We start from the raw sequence: 20,307 nt of genomic DNA, 5'->3' as shown, positions 1-20,307 counted from the left end.
TTGCAAAATATTGAGGTTAAAAATAATAAATAAGCATTCTTTAAAATTAAATTGAAACAAAATTAATTTTATCTGTCCTTTAAGCCTTTCATTTTTTTTCTTATTTATGGATAATACATTAATTCATGTATATGTACATAAATATGCACATATATTTATGTATATCATATTATTTATATAATGTATTATCAGGTGAAAAATATTCCAATTAAATTCAAGACTAAGTATTCAGATAAAGTTATATATCCCTTCCTTTTCATGAAAAAAAAATTAACAGTCCACCTCAAAATAACGTTTGAATAGAAAACAGAAATCATTTTACAAGAAAATGTCATTTTAAAAATGTGCCATATAAATTTTCATAAAAATATACCTGAATTAAACTTTTATCTGAACTATGTCACAAACTTTCTCACGAATATAACACATTTAATTTCATGAACGTTTCATCTATAATATAAATCTCACCTTTCTGTTTAAATGTATGTATGTATGTATGTATGTATGTATGTATGCCTAAAACTTTCGACAGAGGCAATGGATTTTCACGAGATCGGTATCATTTTGAAGCTCGATCATTCGGACGACATCGAAAAATTGGCTAACAACATTAATTCCTTCACCCTCAACTGGGCACTTTTCTACGGGGAATGTTCGCTTTTTTCGCCGATATTTTCGAAAGTCATCCGCTCATTTCGATGGACTAGCCATATTTTAAACCTACGTCACTTCCGGTTTGGCGATGAGCCCAACAGCAAAGACGTCAGGGTTTTTTCACGTTCTTTGTTCCTTCGCGGTCTGCCTACTTTCACTTTTTTTATCTTTTTTTTGCTCAACACACACCTCCAAATACCCGGGCAACGCCGGGCACGCAGGCTAGTTTTTCATATAACAAAATGATCTTAACAAATTGGGATACTTGTTTGTTGTTGTTGTTGTTGTTGTTGTTGTTGTTTTTGAGTGGGTTCTTTTTAACAGAATTGAATATTTAAAAAATTTTTTTTCCTTTTTTACTTTGTTTTAAACTATTCCCTATAATTATTAGCATATTAAAAGCCAAAATAATTGTCCGTATGGACCAAATTATAATTCTTCAATTTTAAATACGTATCTGTTCATTAACATCTAATATATAAACGGATATCTATCTGTCTGTCTCCATATTTTCAAACTCTATCTCTCCGAAACTAAAAGTCGCAGAGCGGCGCTAGAGTCCTCAAATGATTGGATTTTTTATGGACCGTTCTTTTATGGGGTTTTAACCGGTTAAAATGGGTTTTATGGGTTTTTAACCGGTTCAAATTGTTTTTATGGGTTTTTAACCGGTTCAAATTGTTTTATGGGTTTTTAACCGGTTTAAATTGTTTTTATGGGATTTTAACCGGTTCAAATGGGTTTTATGGGTTTTTAACCGGTTCAAATTATTTTTATGGGTTTTTAACCGGTTCAAATTGTTTTTATGGGTTTTTAACCGGTTTAAATTGTTTTTAAATGGTCACGAATGGGTAAAATTGAAAAAAATCATTAAACATTATTTACATTCATTTTAGTTTATTTTTAATTTTTAAGCAGTTTATATGCGTACCATGTTGGTGCAATGGTTACGTCACCAGCTTCGAATGCTACATTTCCAGTTTTGATTCTAGCCGATAGCACGTAAATACTTTTTTTACTTTTGAAATCACAACTCTATAATAATATATACGAAATCTGGACCAATTAAAATATCATATTTAAGCGTATTGTATTACCGCGCAAAGCTGCCCCCCTTCGGTTAGTTCCATACATTTAATTAACTATAAAATCTTTTAGTTTCCATGCATCTCTAATAAAATTTGCTTTTGTAAGTGAATATGTTTTTAACTGTTCTTAGCTTTTGATCATGAATTGTAACTAATACAGTAAGTCTATTTTCTAACAAGGAAAAAAAAACTGAAATGACTAAATATGTTTTCGACGAGTTATATTCTTCATGCGCGTCCATTTAATCGGCTTGTTTATCGATAAAAATGTCATTTCAAACTTAAGCGTGATAGAATTCTTTGTTGTAACTTTCCGTGCTTTTTCAGCGAGTAAATATTTTCGATTATTTTTTTTTTTTTTTTTTTTTGGACAAAATTGTTTTTCTTTATTCGTTTTTTCTAACAATCGAAATCGTAAACACCTTCATCATATTTTATTATCTATATCTTATATGATATACTGTTGGTTGACTGTTGTGTTTATTACCTGTTCAGATATCATTTTTGGATTACTAAAGATATAGATAACTATAAAAGCCGGATTCGCATTAATAAATATTTGTAGGAAGAACATACGCTGCCTTTAGTATTTGAATAGTCAGCACTGGTGATTTGAAATCGACTCTTTGTGATATGCTTAACCTGTGAAATATTTGTTTTTCATCATTTCTGGAATTGATCAAATTTGACTAAACAGTGCCATTATCTGAAACCAACAAACACTATCTGTGCGAAGGAAAGCAACTATCATGGAAACAAATCAATTACATTTATTCGATTACATCAACTGACGATTTGATAATTAAGAATATGAATTCCTGACAAGTCAACTGTAGAACCTATTAAGAGTAGTTCTAATTCGATTGATTTTCAAGACAACAACGCTTTTCAGATGAGCGCTGTATTTCTGAACGAAGAGAGTTTTTTTTTACCAATAGGAATTAGATTGTTTAGTGCATTAACTTATGAGCACTTTCAGGATGCCAATGATTTCTATCGGCTGCCTTAACTTTAAAACTATAATATTTTTTTCGAAAATAAACACAGATTTAAATATTAGCCCTATATAGATAGCAGCGTAATTATTACAACGCGACATATTTTTTTTTTTTGCATTATTATGTATCGTTAGGTTCAAAATGAAAAAAAAACATTGAGAAAAATTATTCACATATTAAATCTCCATTTTAAACCTCTAGGGCCGCCCGTGCCATATAAGGCACAATTCTAATCAGGGGACAGATATGGTACATTTTATAACTTTCAAGTTTTTTTCAAATGAATTCACTTTTTTGTTCAAATTCATGATTTTGGATCCAATAAAATCTATAATTTCAAATTTCAGAATCTTTATTCATATGTATTAATATGTTCAGGCTCTAGAGAGTTATTTCGTTAACAAGATCTTTTCTGTTTATTAACGAGTCGAATAAAACTGGTTACAACATTCGTTTATTTTTGTGTCGTAGAGATTGCATTAATTACATTTTCAATAGTCGATTTTATATAAGATTTAAATTTGTTTTTCTCTTTTCTGTTCTTTCTTATAAGACTCCATATTTCGCCATAGCTAATGGAGTTACCATGGAGGGTTGCTGTACCTATTGCAGTCAGTTGATTACTTTAAAGTCATTATCTAGAAGAATATCATTCAGACGTATTGTTATTATTTACTTTTGTGTATTATTAATAAACCAGTTGCTCGTAATGTCTGTATTTAGATCCAATTAGATTTTCGATGATTATAAATGTATCACCAGCGCGTTTGTAGGTAATTTTCGTGGTCATAACAATTGTGGTGCTTGATGTAAATAGTTTCAATTTCTTTACATGCGTATTGGCTGACGAGAGCTTGATATGGGTATCTAAAACGGTCCTAATTATCGGGTTTAAAACCGACGATACCAATGACTTGCCTCATCTAAAAACTTTCTGTAAACAATATATATATATATATATATATATATATATATATATATATATATATATTCTGGTAGGTAAATAAACGACTTTTCTGTGTTTTTATTTATTTTTTTTTCAATGTGTGATGCAACTCTAGAACCTGATACGATTTTTTTTTTATTTCACTTAAACTGCAACATAACTCAACACGTTACTCAATAGGTCCGTATGCTTACCAATAAATTGGAAAATTTCAGGTATAATTCGCCTTTATTCATCGACATAGTCTCCTTCTAATCTTATAGATTGATTTTAACCCTTTTCTGAAGATATGACGCGTTCTTTTTTATGTTTTTTTTTGTATAACGATTTTCTTTTGGCTTCAAAATATGCCTCAATAGTCAGCAGATGTAAGATCTGTAGAATAGGGCAAAGGCAGTAACAATTAGAATTGCAATTTCTGTCGTTGTTGCCATCGTTGTGATCATAGTTGTGACCTTGTATTTTCTTGATGAAAAAGCATTCCTTCTTTTGCATCATTGGTGGTGGCTTCATTATAACGCATAAATAATGCTTTATAATATTCTTTACTGATGATGTTCTTCCCTTATGTAATCTGTGTACAAATTATTTTTTAAATACAGAGATCAAACTTTGCCTGCTGATGTTTGATTTCTAGAACGTTTGGACAGTTTTTCCTATTGTTGTCTCCTCAACTAAGTGCCAGTTTGACTCCGGGCTAAGGTGATGGGTCCATATTTCATCCATTATTACATATTGGCGTAAAATCATTTTGTTACGTTTAAACAGTGGAATCGAACACCGAATCGTCAATGCGTTATTTGAAATTCTTTCCAACAGACAAGATTCTGACATTTTAGAATCCATCATTTTGCTGGAACAATATTTCCCACCAGAAACAAATAATTTATCGAAACACGAAATTCATATTTTTCAATTGTTTTAAAAAGTTGTAAAAGTAGTTATTTAATAACTGTAATTTCTAAACTAATAATCTGATTGGGAAGAAGACATTCCATTTGAATGTTAGTACTTTATAAAAATATATGGATTTTTCAATTCTAGCACTGTTCTCTATTGTCAGACTCGGGACTTACTTTGTTATCTGTTACATCAGTTTATTTAACTGAATTTATATGATGTTTTCTTTCTGTCCATATTTTAGCTTTACTCATTAATCTCCATATGTTATTGATTGTCTTATGAATGGTGCTCGTCTGGTGTATGCCTTTCATCGTTTCTATCCGGCCTTTCACTTTGGTGATTTCGTTTGTTTGTGTTGGAAGTCATCTATCAGAGTATCAAGGAAGCTATGAGAAATAAAACAAGTTTAAACGAAAACCTGTGCTGAAACTGTGCGAACGTTAGTTATGTTTTACAAATGATTCGTTGATACAGCGTTAAATTTCACAGGTAGGCTTCTAGGTGTTTGGCCCAAGGCAAAAACTATCCATTTTAATGAAATAAAAAAGGGTGGGAATTATTTTAGATATAATTATATTAGATATAATCATAAGACACATTAGGAAACTTTTCGCACGCATTCATGGCACATTAATTAATAATTTGCATTTCAATTTTCAAAATAGATGCTAATTCTTTTAGATGACTTCGTAAAAAAAGTAGCAAATCAAAATATATTTTTCATTTATATTTTATAATCAACCTATCACAATCATCGTAGTATGCCAATATTATTGCCTCCATTGAAGAAATAATAAATGTAAACTCATAGTAAAAATGCAAATTGATATCTTCTTTCAAATAAGACATAGATGTGCTTTCTAGAATATGTTAAAAAATTGAATGTTTTCAGTAGTGCACGTTGTGAGTGGCTAGAGGTTTTTTCGTTTTAAACACGTAATCGGAAATATATATGGAAATCCACTGTTCTGAAACGCAATTGTAGATAAATATAATCGACACTTTCCGAAATTTCAATGTTTCCGAGTAATCTAATGGAGCACTTCATTGGCTACACCTTGTGCAAAGCAGCTAGTCTGAAGAGACTAAAGTTATTACCTAAAGTAATAATTTATATATATATATATATATATATATATATATATATATATATATAATGCTATCATTTGCGCTGAGATTGTTATCTAAAATTTGCAAGACAATTATACGGAGTTTGAAAATTAGAGCATATTTAACAGATACGATTGCGGTCTATGGAATTGTTTGGGTGAAATTTAAATCACACTGGATATAACTTATACATTCACATAATTGAGAAAGATATGAACTCATAATTTATCTCTAATTATCTAATTTATCTGAGTAAAATAGCAATTCCCGTAAAAATGATCATCTAATGTATAAAATTATGTTAGTAAAATTTCTCAATTTTTGTTATCAATAGTTTTATTTCTGCAAAATTAACAATTCGTTCAAAATAGTTATTTTACTTTGTTTACCGTTGGTTCATTTTGTTTAAGAAAATCTATGATAATAAATTCGAACTCCTCTCTGTTTATTCACAATTTAGTTACAAAAATGTACTCCGTTTCACAAAAAGATTTTAATACTGAAAACTGACTCTTGTATATTTTTATTCTTGCATGATTTCTGTATGTATTATTTATTCAAAAGGAATCAACATTCAAGAGGTTATCTCATTTGCATATTACATAAGAGAAAATGTGTTTTAATAATTAATTCTAAATTTTTAATGGAATAGAATTGCTTTAAGTATTCTATTTAAGAATATTAAATAATTTTAGAAAGTTGATTTAATTTATTTTTAATTTACATTTAATTTATTTTTAATTATTATGATAATGAACACCAGTTGCGTTTAAAAACGGAAGTTTTCATTTAACCTATGAGTTATTACTTTTTAAGCTATGAGATTTTTCCCTGTTTAAATTTCATAGATAAAGATAACTATGTTTTATGTTTCCCAAAATCCAAACTATGGTACATTTTCAGTAAATCGTAACAACTTGGGATATTTGGTGTATCTTAAATTGTATGTGAATAAACCCTCTGCCTGACAATATGTTTTTGTCTTCCTGGCAACGTTTGGTATATACAGCTAGTTAAAATATAATTTAATTAAATCCCTCCCAGAAAAATAATCTATCTTATCAGATTTTTTCGTATAGATAGCATTCTTTTTCTGTTATAAAGGAATCCCCACTTATCAAGGCCCAGAGGCCACTCGAGGATAAGATTAAAGAGTTTACAACAGGACAATATCATAGTAATCGTTAGAAGTGTAAATTTGGTAAATTGGATTAGGTTGTGTCTGCACAAATAATTAACAAGAACACGGAAGTAAAGGTATACAATAATATATTAGGAAGAAAAGTTATATACATATTTACATGTCTTCAGATATACTTCAGTTGGAGATATTCCGGCAGGTGGCGTGTTTCATGTCTTACTGGAGGCAGCATAAGCGTCTTGCCTATTTGACTGTCGTTGCCGGACTCTCCCGGTATTGGGTATTGATACCTTTATATATCTCACTCACCCGCCTATGTTAATTAGTGGGCGTCTCCACAACAGATTACTTAAGGGAAACGGCTCATTAAGAACTTATTTACATTGAACTTGAAGACGATCATATTGTAGTCAGCTGGAAAGCAGGTAAAAGGAAGAGAGTTCCACAGGTGGGCAGTTCTTAGGAAGAGACTTTCTGCATGGAATCTACGTTTAAGTTTAGGCACAAATTAAGAGTGAGGGAAATTATTGATAGTGTTTATAGCAAAACGAGTGTTTCTCGTGAAAGTTTGGCGAGGGGGGGGTCATAGATTTGAGCTCAGACGAGCACTTGCCATGAAAATAATGTTGCATTCATCTAATTCTGACTTCGTTTTGTTTCGAATAGAAATAATATCTAAAAAGAGGTACATAAATCTGTCTTCGTCCATTAACAATTACTTCCTGTTCGGTGGAAGAAAAATATAAAATGTAGAAAAAATAATCAGCATAAAAAAGGCAAAAGAAAATTAAATATTCTATCGAACAACGTTTGGGTCCCATGCAAATTCTTGTCTACACTAAAGATGCATCATAAATAAAATAAAAAAACTAACACGTGCGAATTTTTTATAAGATAAACTGTTGATCGCTTTTTCTGCTCCATGACCTCTTTACGAAGAAACAAGATAAAATGTATAAAAGTAGGTTTGTATCTATTATCCGTTTTACACGTGCCGGAAATAAATTGATTTCATATATTTATAGGACCGCACCTGACAACAGGAAATATAACTTATAATATAACTTGGCGATATTAATATCTTTGAAAGGCGCCGAAAACAGCACTAACAACTAATATGCATTTAGTTAAATTGGCAAATGAATAAGATGGACTAATGTATGAATGTTATATATCGGTCACCAGTTAATAAGTGTGAACTAAAACAAAAAAGAGTCTTATAAATGAATAAATGTTTTCATAAAAGAGAAGTAAATATAAAAAATACTTTCAATCATGAAAATATTCATCCATGAAAATTAGAGCTTGATCAAGAAAGTTGAGTTATTAATCATAAGACTTAGAAAGGTGTAGCTCAATATGTTCATAGTTTGAATATGCGCGTGCAAATAATATGCGTATGTGAGTATTTGGCAGTGTGCCATTATGTCGCGTTGTTGGTTTACTTTGTTAATGTGTTTAAAGTTGTGAATAGCAATTCGTTTCTGTTCGTCTGACTCTCGTTAGTATGCAATATGCGTACACCAGATGAAGAAAGTATTTCCCTGAGCTCTTTTCGACTAGCCTATACCGTCCAAGGTACGGAGTGGGAGTAGACGTCTTTGGGTTTCTATTCAAAGTACAGCTGACTTGTGGATTATGTTTTTTGCTGTTTATTTCCTCGTTTTTAACCGAATTTTTAAACTCACGTTGGCTTTATATTTTTTCATTAACGTGTTACTTTTGGGGTTTTGAAACGATTGTTTATTGTTTGAAAATGCTTTAAGTTAACAGTATCCTGTGAAAACTTATTGCTTTTGAGATGGAAGAAGAAAACGAATTCCAACGAAGCGGAAAAAGAATGTAGCAATCAGAGTCATTTGCTTTTTAGAGTTTGTGGAAATCACTCCTCAGTCTTACTATATATCTTTTACAGTTTCGTAGTCAGATGTCTTCAGCTTAAGGACAGATAAAAGGGCATGACTAGAAAGTTGGTGTCAGGGATCCTTTAGAATAGTTTTTTCGCTTAGAATAGATTTTCCCTTAGAGTTTTGAAAAGAGAAACAAACATGAATTTTATTTTTACGACACTTCCTCTACTAAAAAAAAAATGTAAATGTCATGTCTAAATAAGCTCACTCACGGTATTTACGTAAATACAAACAAGACCAAACGTTAGACTGAATTTATTTGTTCTCATTCTTTCTTTTCATTTACTTATTCCATGGATCGAATCTTTTGATCCCAATAAATATTGAAGATTTTCCATGGCTTCTATTATATCTCTTGTTCCTCCTACTATTCCAATTTTCGCCTGTGCTTTTCTCACGAGACTTCTAAACCAATTTAAATTATTTTGTAGGCAATGTAAAAGCTTTTAATATTCGGATCATTTTTATGACCTAAATAGTAACCTCTGCTCACGGTAAAGAGAGTTCACAAATAAAAAAACTACTTCGGGCTGTCAGAATATTTGAATCTAGGCATGATTAAGTTTTAGTTATGTGTTTTAGAAACATTAACCATTTCTTTAAATTTGTCTCGCAGGGCCAATCAAGTGCAGATTAAAGAAGACTCGCTCTTCTGCTTTCCCCTTCTCTCCGGCTCTTTCTCTCGTCGTCATTCTTCTCTTCCTCTCTCCCCCTCTCGTTCTCTCACTGTGCAATCTGCTTTTTCTCCAGTATAACTTTGATTTAAGTATGAGATTGGTCTTTCTCCTTGTTTTGGTGGCTAATCCAACTTCATTTTTTATAGATCCATGCGCTCCCCATGGATCGCATTGCAACAATCTTTCAGAGACTAAACAGCATATTTGCCACACAACGACCCTTGATTAATGGCAGATTGCATTTGTTTCTGCTTTTGAAATAGAAATGTCTCAGCAACGTTAAAAACAAAAGAAAGTTAATTAGGACGAACTCTTTATGATTTTATTATTAATCTGTAATAGATTGTTGTGTTTTATTTTCTTCATTTGTTCATTTTTTGAAATTTTGAAGTTCAGTATTTCAAAAACTAAACAGTAAAATCTTGTTCCAGCGAATTTAGCTTCATAGTGGCTCTTTATATTAGCTGTGTTGTCACATGTAAACAATCGACGGGCTTTTATCTAGAAGTTGATACGCACACACGCACGCACATACATTTTAATTTAAACTAGTAAAATGCCTTAGAAATCACAAATAAGATGCACATATATTTTTTATTAAAAATAATTCTTTTTATTGTTGTTGTTGTTGTTGTTGTTGTTGTTGTTAATTTCTTGTTGTTATCGAAACTGCAATTAAACAGATCACCTTATATTGAATACGCGTATAAGTTCTGCATAAGATTCATAAGGTTTCACTACTGTCCCAGCAACAAAAGATGGAAGCCTTGGTAGCAAGGAGATAACGGAAGAAATGTTTTCAAAGTCTTTTTTCTATAATTAATATATATATATATATATATATATATATATATATATATATATATATATATATATATAAGTGAAAGTGTCTGTGTGTGTATGTGTGTCTGTTTGTGTGTGTCTGTATACATTTCCATACGCAAAAACTCTGTCAATTTTCAGTCTACAGACTCGAAATTTGAGATACAGGGTACTGAGATTTGGGAAAATTGATGTGATCGGTTTTGGGCCAGAAATTTGGCATTTAAGGGGTCAAAGTTCAAGGATTTGACCTTTGAGAGCTCAACCAAACTCCTTCGAGAATTTTGGGTCTAAACACTTGAAATTTTAGATATAGGTTCCTTGGGCATGGATCTAACTTTATAATTTGATTTGAGCTCAAAACAATAAATATTAAGGGGTCATAATAGGGGATTAAAGTTTTAAAAAATTGACCTCTGCGGTCTCTACCAAATTACTCAGACAATTTATCGTCTAAACATTTGAAATTTTACATAAAAGATATTCAGAGATAGGGCAAAAATTTTAATCGGTTTAGGTCGAAAATTTGAGCAACAAATATATAAATCTATGTATGTATGTTTGCGTGTCTGCCTAAAACTTTCGACAGAGGCGACGGATCTTCACAAGATCGGTATAGTTTTGAAGCTCGACCCTTCAGACGTAAATACCGAAAAATTGGCTAAAAACATTAATTTTTTCACCTTCAACTGGGCACATTTCTACAGAGGAGGTCGCTTTTCTCGCCGATATTTTCGAAAGTTATCCCCTCTTTTCGATTGTCTAGCCTTAATTTAAACCTAAGTCACTTCCGGTTTGGCGGTGGTCGTAACAGCAAAGACGTTACGTTTTCCCCCATTCTTTTCCCCCTTCGCGATACGGGTTCAATCCTACCTTCCTACTACTATAACTTCCTTTTTTTTTTTTTGCTCAACACACACCTCCAAACATCCGGGAAACGCCAGACACCCATGCTAATATATATATATATGTATATATATTTCGATCCTGGCTTGAGGTAGTTGCTTGTCTAGCCGCACTGATGAGCTATGATACAGCGAAACAGTACTGCATGTGGATGATTATATATATGTGTGTGTGTGTGTGTGTGTGTGTATTATGTTTATATATATATATATATATACAGAGAAAGCGAAAGATAGAGAGCGAAAGAGATAGAAAGACAGAGAGAGAAAAGAGAGCGATAAAAGGAGACAAAATATATATGATTCTGTCCTTCCCTGCATTGTTATGTACAAGTTTTGCTAATAATTCCTTCTGTATTATCACTAGAATTGTTTTGTTGGGATTTTTTCAGGTTATAATGTTAATGTGATATTTTTAGATGCAAATACATCAAGAGAATATCATTTTTCATATTAACAATCAGCTGTAACATTTTCTGCGGAAGTAATTTGCAGTTTTATTTTTATTTTTAGTTCATGGATGAGCTCTCATTTTGTAAATGATCGTTTGTTTGTCCTGTGATATATTGTGGCTAATTGAATCATTTCATGGAATCATTGCTTATTATGTGTTTGCTTTTTTTTTAAATGTTTTCTATCCGTGTTATGCTTAGAATTAATCAGTCGTAGATTATAATTTGAGTTTTTTGCCAATCATAGTTGATGTTTACAATATTGAATTGATTAATACTTTTTGCAAATCTGTTTTACGCTAGGATTAAGCATCTCATTGTATAATGTTCAAACAATATACAATCATACTTTGGAAATAATCAAATGGAAAATTCAATTCATGCTTTTATATTTTATGTTACCGACATTCTTGTCTACATTATATTCCGAGTACGAGATTGATGACGTCACGAACTATGGAATCGGCTATGCCGACTTTAAATACTTCAGAACTAAGATATCGAATCCAGGATATCTCCTCATTTATTTGATCCCTATCACGTGAGTAGATTCAAATACAAGGTCGATTTTTAATGCAAGTAATGTCCATCTCACTAATAGGAACATTCTGGATTGGGACAAAAATAAAACTTTTCCTAATAGGATTTCCCCTTCATTGATCAAGAACAAAAATAAATGTAGCACTAGCACAAATATTAACCCTTGATCGAAAGCAAAAAAAGTTAATTGTGTCCCGATAACTAATTGTTAGTTTCCTCTTTTAATATATTGCATAAGCTTAGACGAATTCAAAGTCAACCCAGCTCTGTGATAAGGGAGGATTCTATGATTCTGTGATGAGAGAGGATTCTATGATTCTGTGATGAGAGAGGATTCTATGATTCTGTGATAAGTGAAGATTCTATGATTCTGTGATAAGGGAGGATTCTATGATTCTATTTTATAAATTCAAACGCAGATCATATGAATCTACAACTTCAAAACGCAATGGAATGGGAAAATGTCCCTAAATGTGCCAAAACAAGTTCTTTCAGCTGGAATTAATGGCATGCGTTACTTGATACCGACAAGTCTCGGGTTTCTTTTTTGCCATTTCTTCTTCAATACGGCAAAATAAATCTTCTGCTATTGAACGATATTATTTCCATGGCAGCTACCAATTTACAATCTAAATTTGCATCACGCATCACGCTCCATAGATGGTATGATTGGTAATTACATACACCAGAAAGTACAATTGATTATTCATAGAAATTTATGAGCCAATCTAATAATCGTCCATGACATTCTAAGTCTAAATTCGGATGTAAATTTTCTTTTGCTTGAACTATCCTATCATACGTGCGTTGACTTTAATAATCTCTTCCAATTGCCTATAGAGATACAATCAAGAGGGCATTCAAAGCCAGACAATGCGTTCATTAATTATACCATAAAACTAATGTTAGCTAAAGAGATTATTGAAGCAAGTGTACCCCTATGGAGAGCACAAGTTGTAATTACTTCTAGTCAAAACGAGAAGAAACGCCCGGTAATTGATTCTTCTCAAACGATAAACAAATTTTCCATGTGAAATGCATATTTTTTTACATAACACGAACCAATTAAACAGAAAAAGTATCCAAGTATCTAGTCGTGGATTCTAACAATCTGAGCAACGTTTTAGATAAAAGCTACACAAAAGAATAAAGAATTTGCAATTACCGAATATATATATATATATGTGTGTGTGTGTGTGTATGTGTGTGTGTGTGCGTGTGTGTGTAAGGGAATTTAAAATAAATTCGCACATTTTTTAATGGAGATTAACCGATTAACATATGAGATGGAGTTGATACAGAAAAAAAACATAAACAAAAGTATATACTAGTGCAAATAGATTAAATAATCATCAATGCAATAGGGTAAATACATTATTAGGAGTGGGAATAAATGTTCTTTATAACTATGTATTTTGAATTCTAATGCTAGACGTCACATTTTTATTTGTTACCTAACACACCTCTTCTCTTCTGGCAGAAGCATTTGGTTTCGAAATACATAATTATAAAGAGCATTTATACCCACCCTATTCATGTATTTATCTTATTTGATCGATGATTATTCATTCTATATGCTCTACTATATACTGTTGTATTGCCAATTTATATATATATATATATATATATATATATATATATATATAGTCTTTGAAGTTTTTAACATTTGAAACCATACAAAAATTACTTTTTATCATTCGTTAAAAAAAAATCTAGTCAGTAAGTCATTTAATCACCTGCAATCACTGCATCAACTCTCTCGAATTTACTATAATACCAATAATTTATTTTTCAAGGGATCATCAGTTGTTTACCATGAAACACTGTTTCGGGGATTTAAAAACAAAACAGTATATTACATCATGGCTCCCCAGCAGTGTTGATCAAACACCACCACCCTTAATCTTAGGAAGAAGACAAGTTACAAAAATTTTGATCCAATTTCCTATTCTTAATTGCAATTACTAACCTTTTCATAGTATAAAAATGAATTTCTTACCTGTGCGATTCATCAATTTCCACATTTAAAATGGATACATTTTTTAATTTATCAGTCTTGTATTTATAAGATTTGGATTAATCCATTTAACTACTTATCACCCCCACTATAATTAGTAGTTTGTATATTTACATTATTATTTATTTAAAATTAGATATATAAAGGTTAAAAATATTTTATTTTTACATATATACATTTTTTTATCTATAAATTTATTATATGTAATTATAAATACATTTTATACATTGCTAATATAGTTTTGGGTTTCCTTTATTAATATAGTCTGGTTTATCTTAAACGATTCAAAAGCATCAGAATAACGAACAAATGCTTTATTTAACTGTTTAAATATTTTATTTTTATCTCCACCTTGTTTTATCATCCTTATTACTAAGCTAGAAACTGGTGGTATAAAATCTGTTAATTTTAGAGTAACGCGAGCTATTCTCAAAAACTCTGACATAATGGTTCCATAAAACACAAAAACAGGGCAGGTGCTATCCTTATGGGGCATACATACTATTTTAAAGGGGAATGCGTTTCTTTTATCAAATATTTTATAAAGAAAAATCCCATCCTCAATTTTTATATCTAAATCCAGAAATGTAGCCTGTTGTCCTCTATGTTCACAATTCAATTTTAGTTCGTTTGGATATATAAGATGTTTATTTTTTTCGAATTAATCATTATCGTTTATGCATATAAGGTCATCTATAAATCTCCTACACCCATGAAAGTTATATGTTTTAGATATATCTGTTTTTAATAATGATGACATATATATATACTCGAGTCTATGTAAATACAAATTTGCCCAAAATGGTGCAGGATCCAATCCCATTGGGATACCTATCGTTTGGAGTAATATTCTATTTCCTATTTGAAAATAGCATTCTTTAATAGGATGACTTACAAGTATTTTTAAAATACCTTTAGAAACACTAGTTTTGCTATTTTTATTTTTACACCAGAAAGCTTTAGAGTTTGAAAAGTCTATATATTTACCTTTTCCACCTTGAAAAACCAAATCTACAGTATCATTTAATTCTTTTATAAGTTTTTCGTGCGGAATTTTAGTATATAGCGTACTAAAATCATAAGTAGCTATAGATTTTGCTTTTATTCTGGAATTTATTGTATCTAATTTTTCTTTCACTGGTTTGGAATTATTTACTACCCAAAATAGATTTATATTACTATAGAATTTACTTTTCAGATGAAAATTATTTATTTGATTTATAATTAATTTAAATATTTTAGATATAGCTTTACTTAGAGGTTTAGTGATGCACGTCTTTGAACCTACAATAAATCTAGCACCAACTAGATTTTTATGCATTTTAGGTATCCAATACATACATGGAAGATTTTTGTGTTTATTTTCTAACTTTAATCCTACTTTTTCATTAATAATACTATTATTCAAAATAATGCTATCTAAATTACTATTACTTACTTTATAAGTATCCGAATCGTTTCCTATAAGTCCTACTTCTATCAATAAACGTTGTATATAATATTTTTTACATATAAAAGCTATATTGTTTGCCGCTTTATCAATCGGAACTATTACAAACTTTTCTTGAAGTATTTTAAGTTCCTCACGTATTACTGAATTTTTTAAAAGAGGATTGGTTTTTCTAGGGTGTTTAAATTATTTTATATGTTTAACCTTTTTATTTACGCATTCAAGTATACTATTTTTCCATGCATCAAACGTAGACTGTGCTAATTTATATTTCTTTACCATAGACATAATAAAACCTTCTAGTGCTTTAGTTACTTCTTTAACGCATTTAGTGTAATTTAGGCATTTAGGTTCTCTATAATTTGGACCCTAACTAAGTAGTTTTCTTAATTTAGGATTATTTACTATATTTAAATCTCCTGTAATTACATGTTTTATCTCATTATTACAGAACGGAGAGGAATTACATTCATATTCTGGAATATTTATATTATTATCTTTTATATTTATATGTTCTACCGTTTTCTTATAATTAAAAATCTTATTGCGTATTGTTGGCCCTAGTTTATATGTAACTATTGGTTTTTGATCTTTTTTCTGGAACTCATTTGGTAGTAATTGTATATTTTTTGTTTATTAAATATTTTAGGTAAATTTACATCATCAAAACCTTTATTTTCATACAAAACTACACAAACATTTTTAGGTTTCTTTTTTATATCGTTCACTGGTGGCTTATATAATTTAGTGTCAATTATATCTAGAATATATTCATACCATTGAATGAAATAGTCCTTCTTATATATCATATCCGGTTGTAATAATATTTCCTTCAAAACTTTCTTTTTTGTTTGATTAAGCAATTTTCTTATATATATATATATATATATATATATATATATATATATATATATATCAGTTTTGCTGTGTCCATTTATAAGATGTTTTATCTAGAAAAAAATGTGATTAATTTCAAGTGCGTAGACCCAAAATTGTCGGAGGAGTTTGGTAGAGTTCTCAAAGGTCAAATCGTTGAATTTTGACCCCTTAATCGCCAAATTTCTGGCCAAAAACCGATCACATCGATTTTTCCAAATCTCGGTACCCTGTATATCAAATTCCGAGTCTGTAGACTAAAAATTGACAGAATTATTGCGTATCGAAATATACACAGACACACAGACACACAGATACACAGGCACGTTCACTTTTATAAATATAGATAGATAGATAGGTAGATAGAAAAACAAAAATATATACGTATAGATAAATATATATGGAAACAATTTTGTGTTTACTGCGCACTTTTTACGCAAATATTATGCAAGTATAAATCACGTAGTATATCTGCATGAATATAATTACACGTAATAGTTGACTAAAGATGATCATTCCATAAGAAAACCGGAAAAAACTAATAGGGAATTAATTGAAATTAATGTTTAACGCAAATTAGCTAGATCTTTTGCTAGTGAATGCAATTATACGACCCATATATAAGAACATTGTATTTTCTTTTTAAATAAATAGAAAAGAGGATTTTTACTATGAATATCAATACACACAAAAGAGAAACGAATTTAAAGGAGTAAAGATATATGTATAGATATGATTACTTCATTTAATCACACAAATTAATATACGAAAGTATAACTTTATGCGTAAATTTTAAGTATTTACTTCAGCAATGCTCAATATGTAGGTAGAGGTATATAGTAGGTTATAAAATGTATATGGCAATTAAGCTGCACAGAATATTCCGCGTTTCATCCATGCTAGGATTCATCAGGCTTATGCATAAGCCTGATGAATCCTAGCATGGATGAAACGCGGAATATTCTGTGCAGCTTAATTGCCATATACATTTTATAACCTACTATATATATATGTGTGTGTGTGTGTGTGTGTGTGTGTGTGTGTGTGTGTGTGTGTGTGTGTGTGTGTGTGTGTGTGTGTGTGGAAAACATTGTTTTCGTATACACTAGCCTATATTACATCGGACGAAAATGAGTAAGAGTTGAAAAAAATGCTTTGCTTGGAAAATTACTCAAAGCTTAAAATAAATGAATCCTCTGGTTTTAATTTTTTAAAAAGTATATGTTTGGTTTTATATTTTTCACAAGAAACTATCATATGAAAATACTGTTTTAAAAATGTATCCAGACAGTTCCTAGTGTTATATAAAAAAAAAAACTCCGAAATAGCTGGGCATATTATATCTAAATTTCATGCGAATGTACTTTATGTCTGGTACTGTTTTTAAATAGATTTTGTATTGAAATAATTTCGATACGTAAAGATAATTTATAAGCGAAAAAACTTGATGAAAATGAAACAGGTGATTTGGATGAAAATTAACCCCATTATCAAGCCTAACATCACAAGTGCATTTGAGAAACGTTATTACCGTACAAGCAGAAGGGCCCAACATATAAAATAAACAATAGGTTCTTTGACATAACAAAGGAGCGTTCGAAATACTTTTTTTAGTTTAGAGCATAACCGAACTATGATATTTGATTTTTGAATTTTAAATTTAAGTGAAGCCATTGTATGAAGATAATTTTATATAATCAACATTAAGTTCTCTTCAATGCAATGTAGACTTAAATTTATTGTGGACTAAATCACTGGGAAACGCATGTGAAGTTTTCTGAAGGTTCAGCGCGGTGGGTCTCGAACTAGAACAATGCAATCAAGCGATTTGATTGAAAAAAATGGCGATTTCGGTGACAATAATAATATGAAATAATCTGTTGAGCATCATTCGATCCTGGACAATGACGGTTTTTGTTATTAGTCTTTCTCTCGCTCCCCCCCTCTCTCTCTCTCTCTCTCTCTCTCTCTATATATATATATATATATATATATATATATATATACATATATATATATACATATATATATATATATATATATATATATATATATATATATATATATATATATATATATATATATATACACACACACGGGTTGTCCAAAAGTAATGCATCTTATATATAAATTTATAAAGAAAACCAAGCACGTGTTTTAGGAAAATCCAAAAACACTTTAAACAAATTAAATTCGTAAACAAGAAACTCATCAGAGTATCATCGTAAACTATGAAATAATATCTATCTATCTACTATAACATAAAAGAAATTTTGTGTGCTTGTCCAAGAGAGAGAGCGAGAAGGAGAGGGAGAAATTTAACACAACGGTACTTGATGCGTTTGGGAGTGTTCTTATGTAGGTTTTATATTGGAATGCGTCCGATAAGCATCGAAAATTGATAATCGAAAATTCCGATTTAAGAAGGAAGTCAAAGTTTTACTAAAGTCAACACTTTTATACAACCTAACATCACATCTATTTCAGCATGCCTTAGTTTTCTGCACTATAGTTGACGGTTTATATTCGGATACTTTTTTTACCAAACAAAATGTGATGTCAGAAGTAAAACACATCCATCATACAGTAGATATAAACGTGAGGCACAAACACTATATTCATTTCATTCGAAAACTCATAAAATATGATATATCTTTGAACATAACTGAGATGTCACTTTACTACTACTACTACTACTTCTTCTTCTTCTTCTTCTTATTATTATTATTATTATTATTATCATATTCGTGAACTTCACAATGCTGTGATGTTTTACGCCGTTTTATTTTTACACTCAGGAGAGAGCTTTTATACTAAAGCGAATGAGCAGAGTCAAAAAGTCAATTATCGTAAATGAAGTTTCTGCTTAGAGCCCAATTTCACAATGATACTTGACTTTTGCATTTGAAACTTTAAATGACGTCATAATTTACAGATATATATATATTAAATCAACAGTAGACTCTCGACAGTGCAATGTAGACGACAATGTGTTGTGAAATAAGTCACTTCAGGGAGGCATGTGAAGCTTCCTCCGCTGCGGGGGGCGGGGGGGGGGGGTGCTGAACTAGATGAAGATGTTTTCAGAAATTTTTGAAATCATTTCTACATTGCCCATTTTAACTAATAAAACATTTTATTTGTTTGTTTTCACAATAGTAGATATAGCAATATTATCCAAAAATACAATTGCTATTAGAATCTCGCGAATTTCAGTTGTAAAATCGATTTATTTTCTTTCATTCGAAACTCCCGCATGCGTGAGGGGGGTGTTGACGGTGGTATTATGTTTATCTGTACCTATCAAGTACTCTAATTTAGTAGGAGTCGAACTTCCCCACATTAAAAATTAGATTTGCTCTTGTAAGACATCAAATGATTAGGACAATTCCTCTTTATTTTATAAGGAAAGGGATGTGCGGCATATCGCCCGAGACTCTCACGTGTGTGCTGACGAGTCTATCTTTTTTCCTACCCAGAGTGCTCTATTTTGAAGAGCTTGATTTGTCCATGTAAAAGAAAATGATATTGCCTTTACATTGTCTTCAGTATGTGTGCGTGGGGAGGTATTTAATAGTGTTCAGTGGTTATTTCTCTCTCAAAAGAAGAGAATATTTTATTGCCTGTAGCCTTAGATTCGATTATTTCTGAGAGAGTTACAGCTTAACTATACATGTATTAGACTAACGCAAAAACAGATACTATACATTGATCCTATCCCGAAGACACCTAAAATCTTTATTCACATAAGATCTCTATTCATGGCATATTTCTATTCATCTTAAAATTGGTAAAGTCATTATTTGTAAACCAAACGA

General features: G+C 30.6%; 1 protein-coding gene across 1 annotated transcript in view; it reads right to left on the bottom strand.

Annotated features, from left to right (window-relative positions):
- LOC145292030 (bursicon-like) overlaps positions 1-20,307 on the bottom strand; it is a 316,032-nt gene that overhangs the window by 234,643 nt on the left and 61,082 nt on the right. The window lies entirely within an intron of this gene.

Source organism: Euprymna scolopes, chromosome 13, assembly GCF_053919585.1.
Source record: "Euprymna scolopes isolate OS-2025 chromosome 13, ASM5391958v1, whole genome shotgun sequence".
Lineage (NCBI taxonomy): Eukaryota > Metazoa > Mollusca > Cephalopoda > Sepiida > Sepiolidae > Euprymna > Euprymna scolopes.
This window is presented reverse-complemented; position numbering and strand designations above follow the sequence as displayed.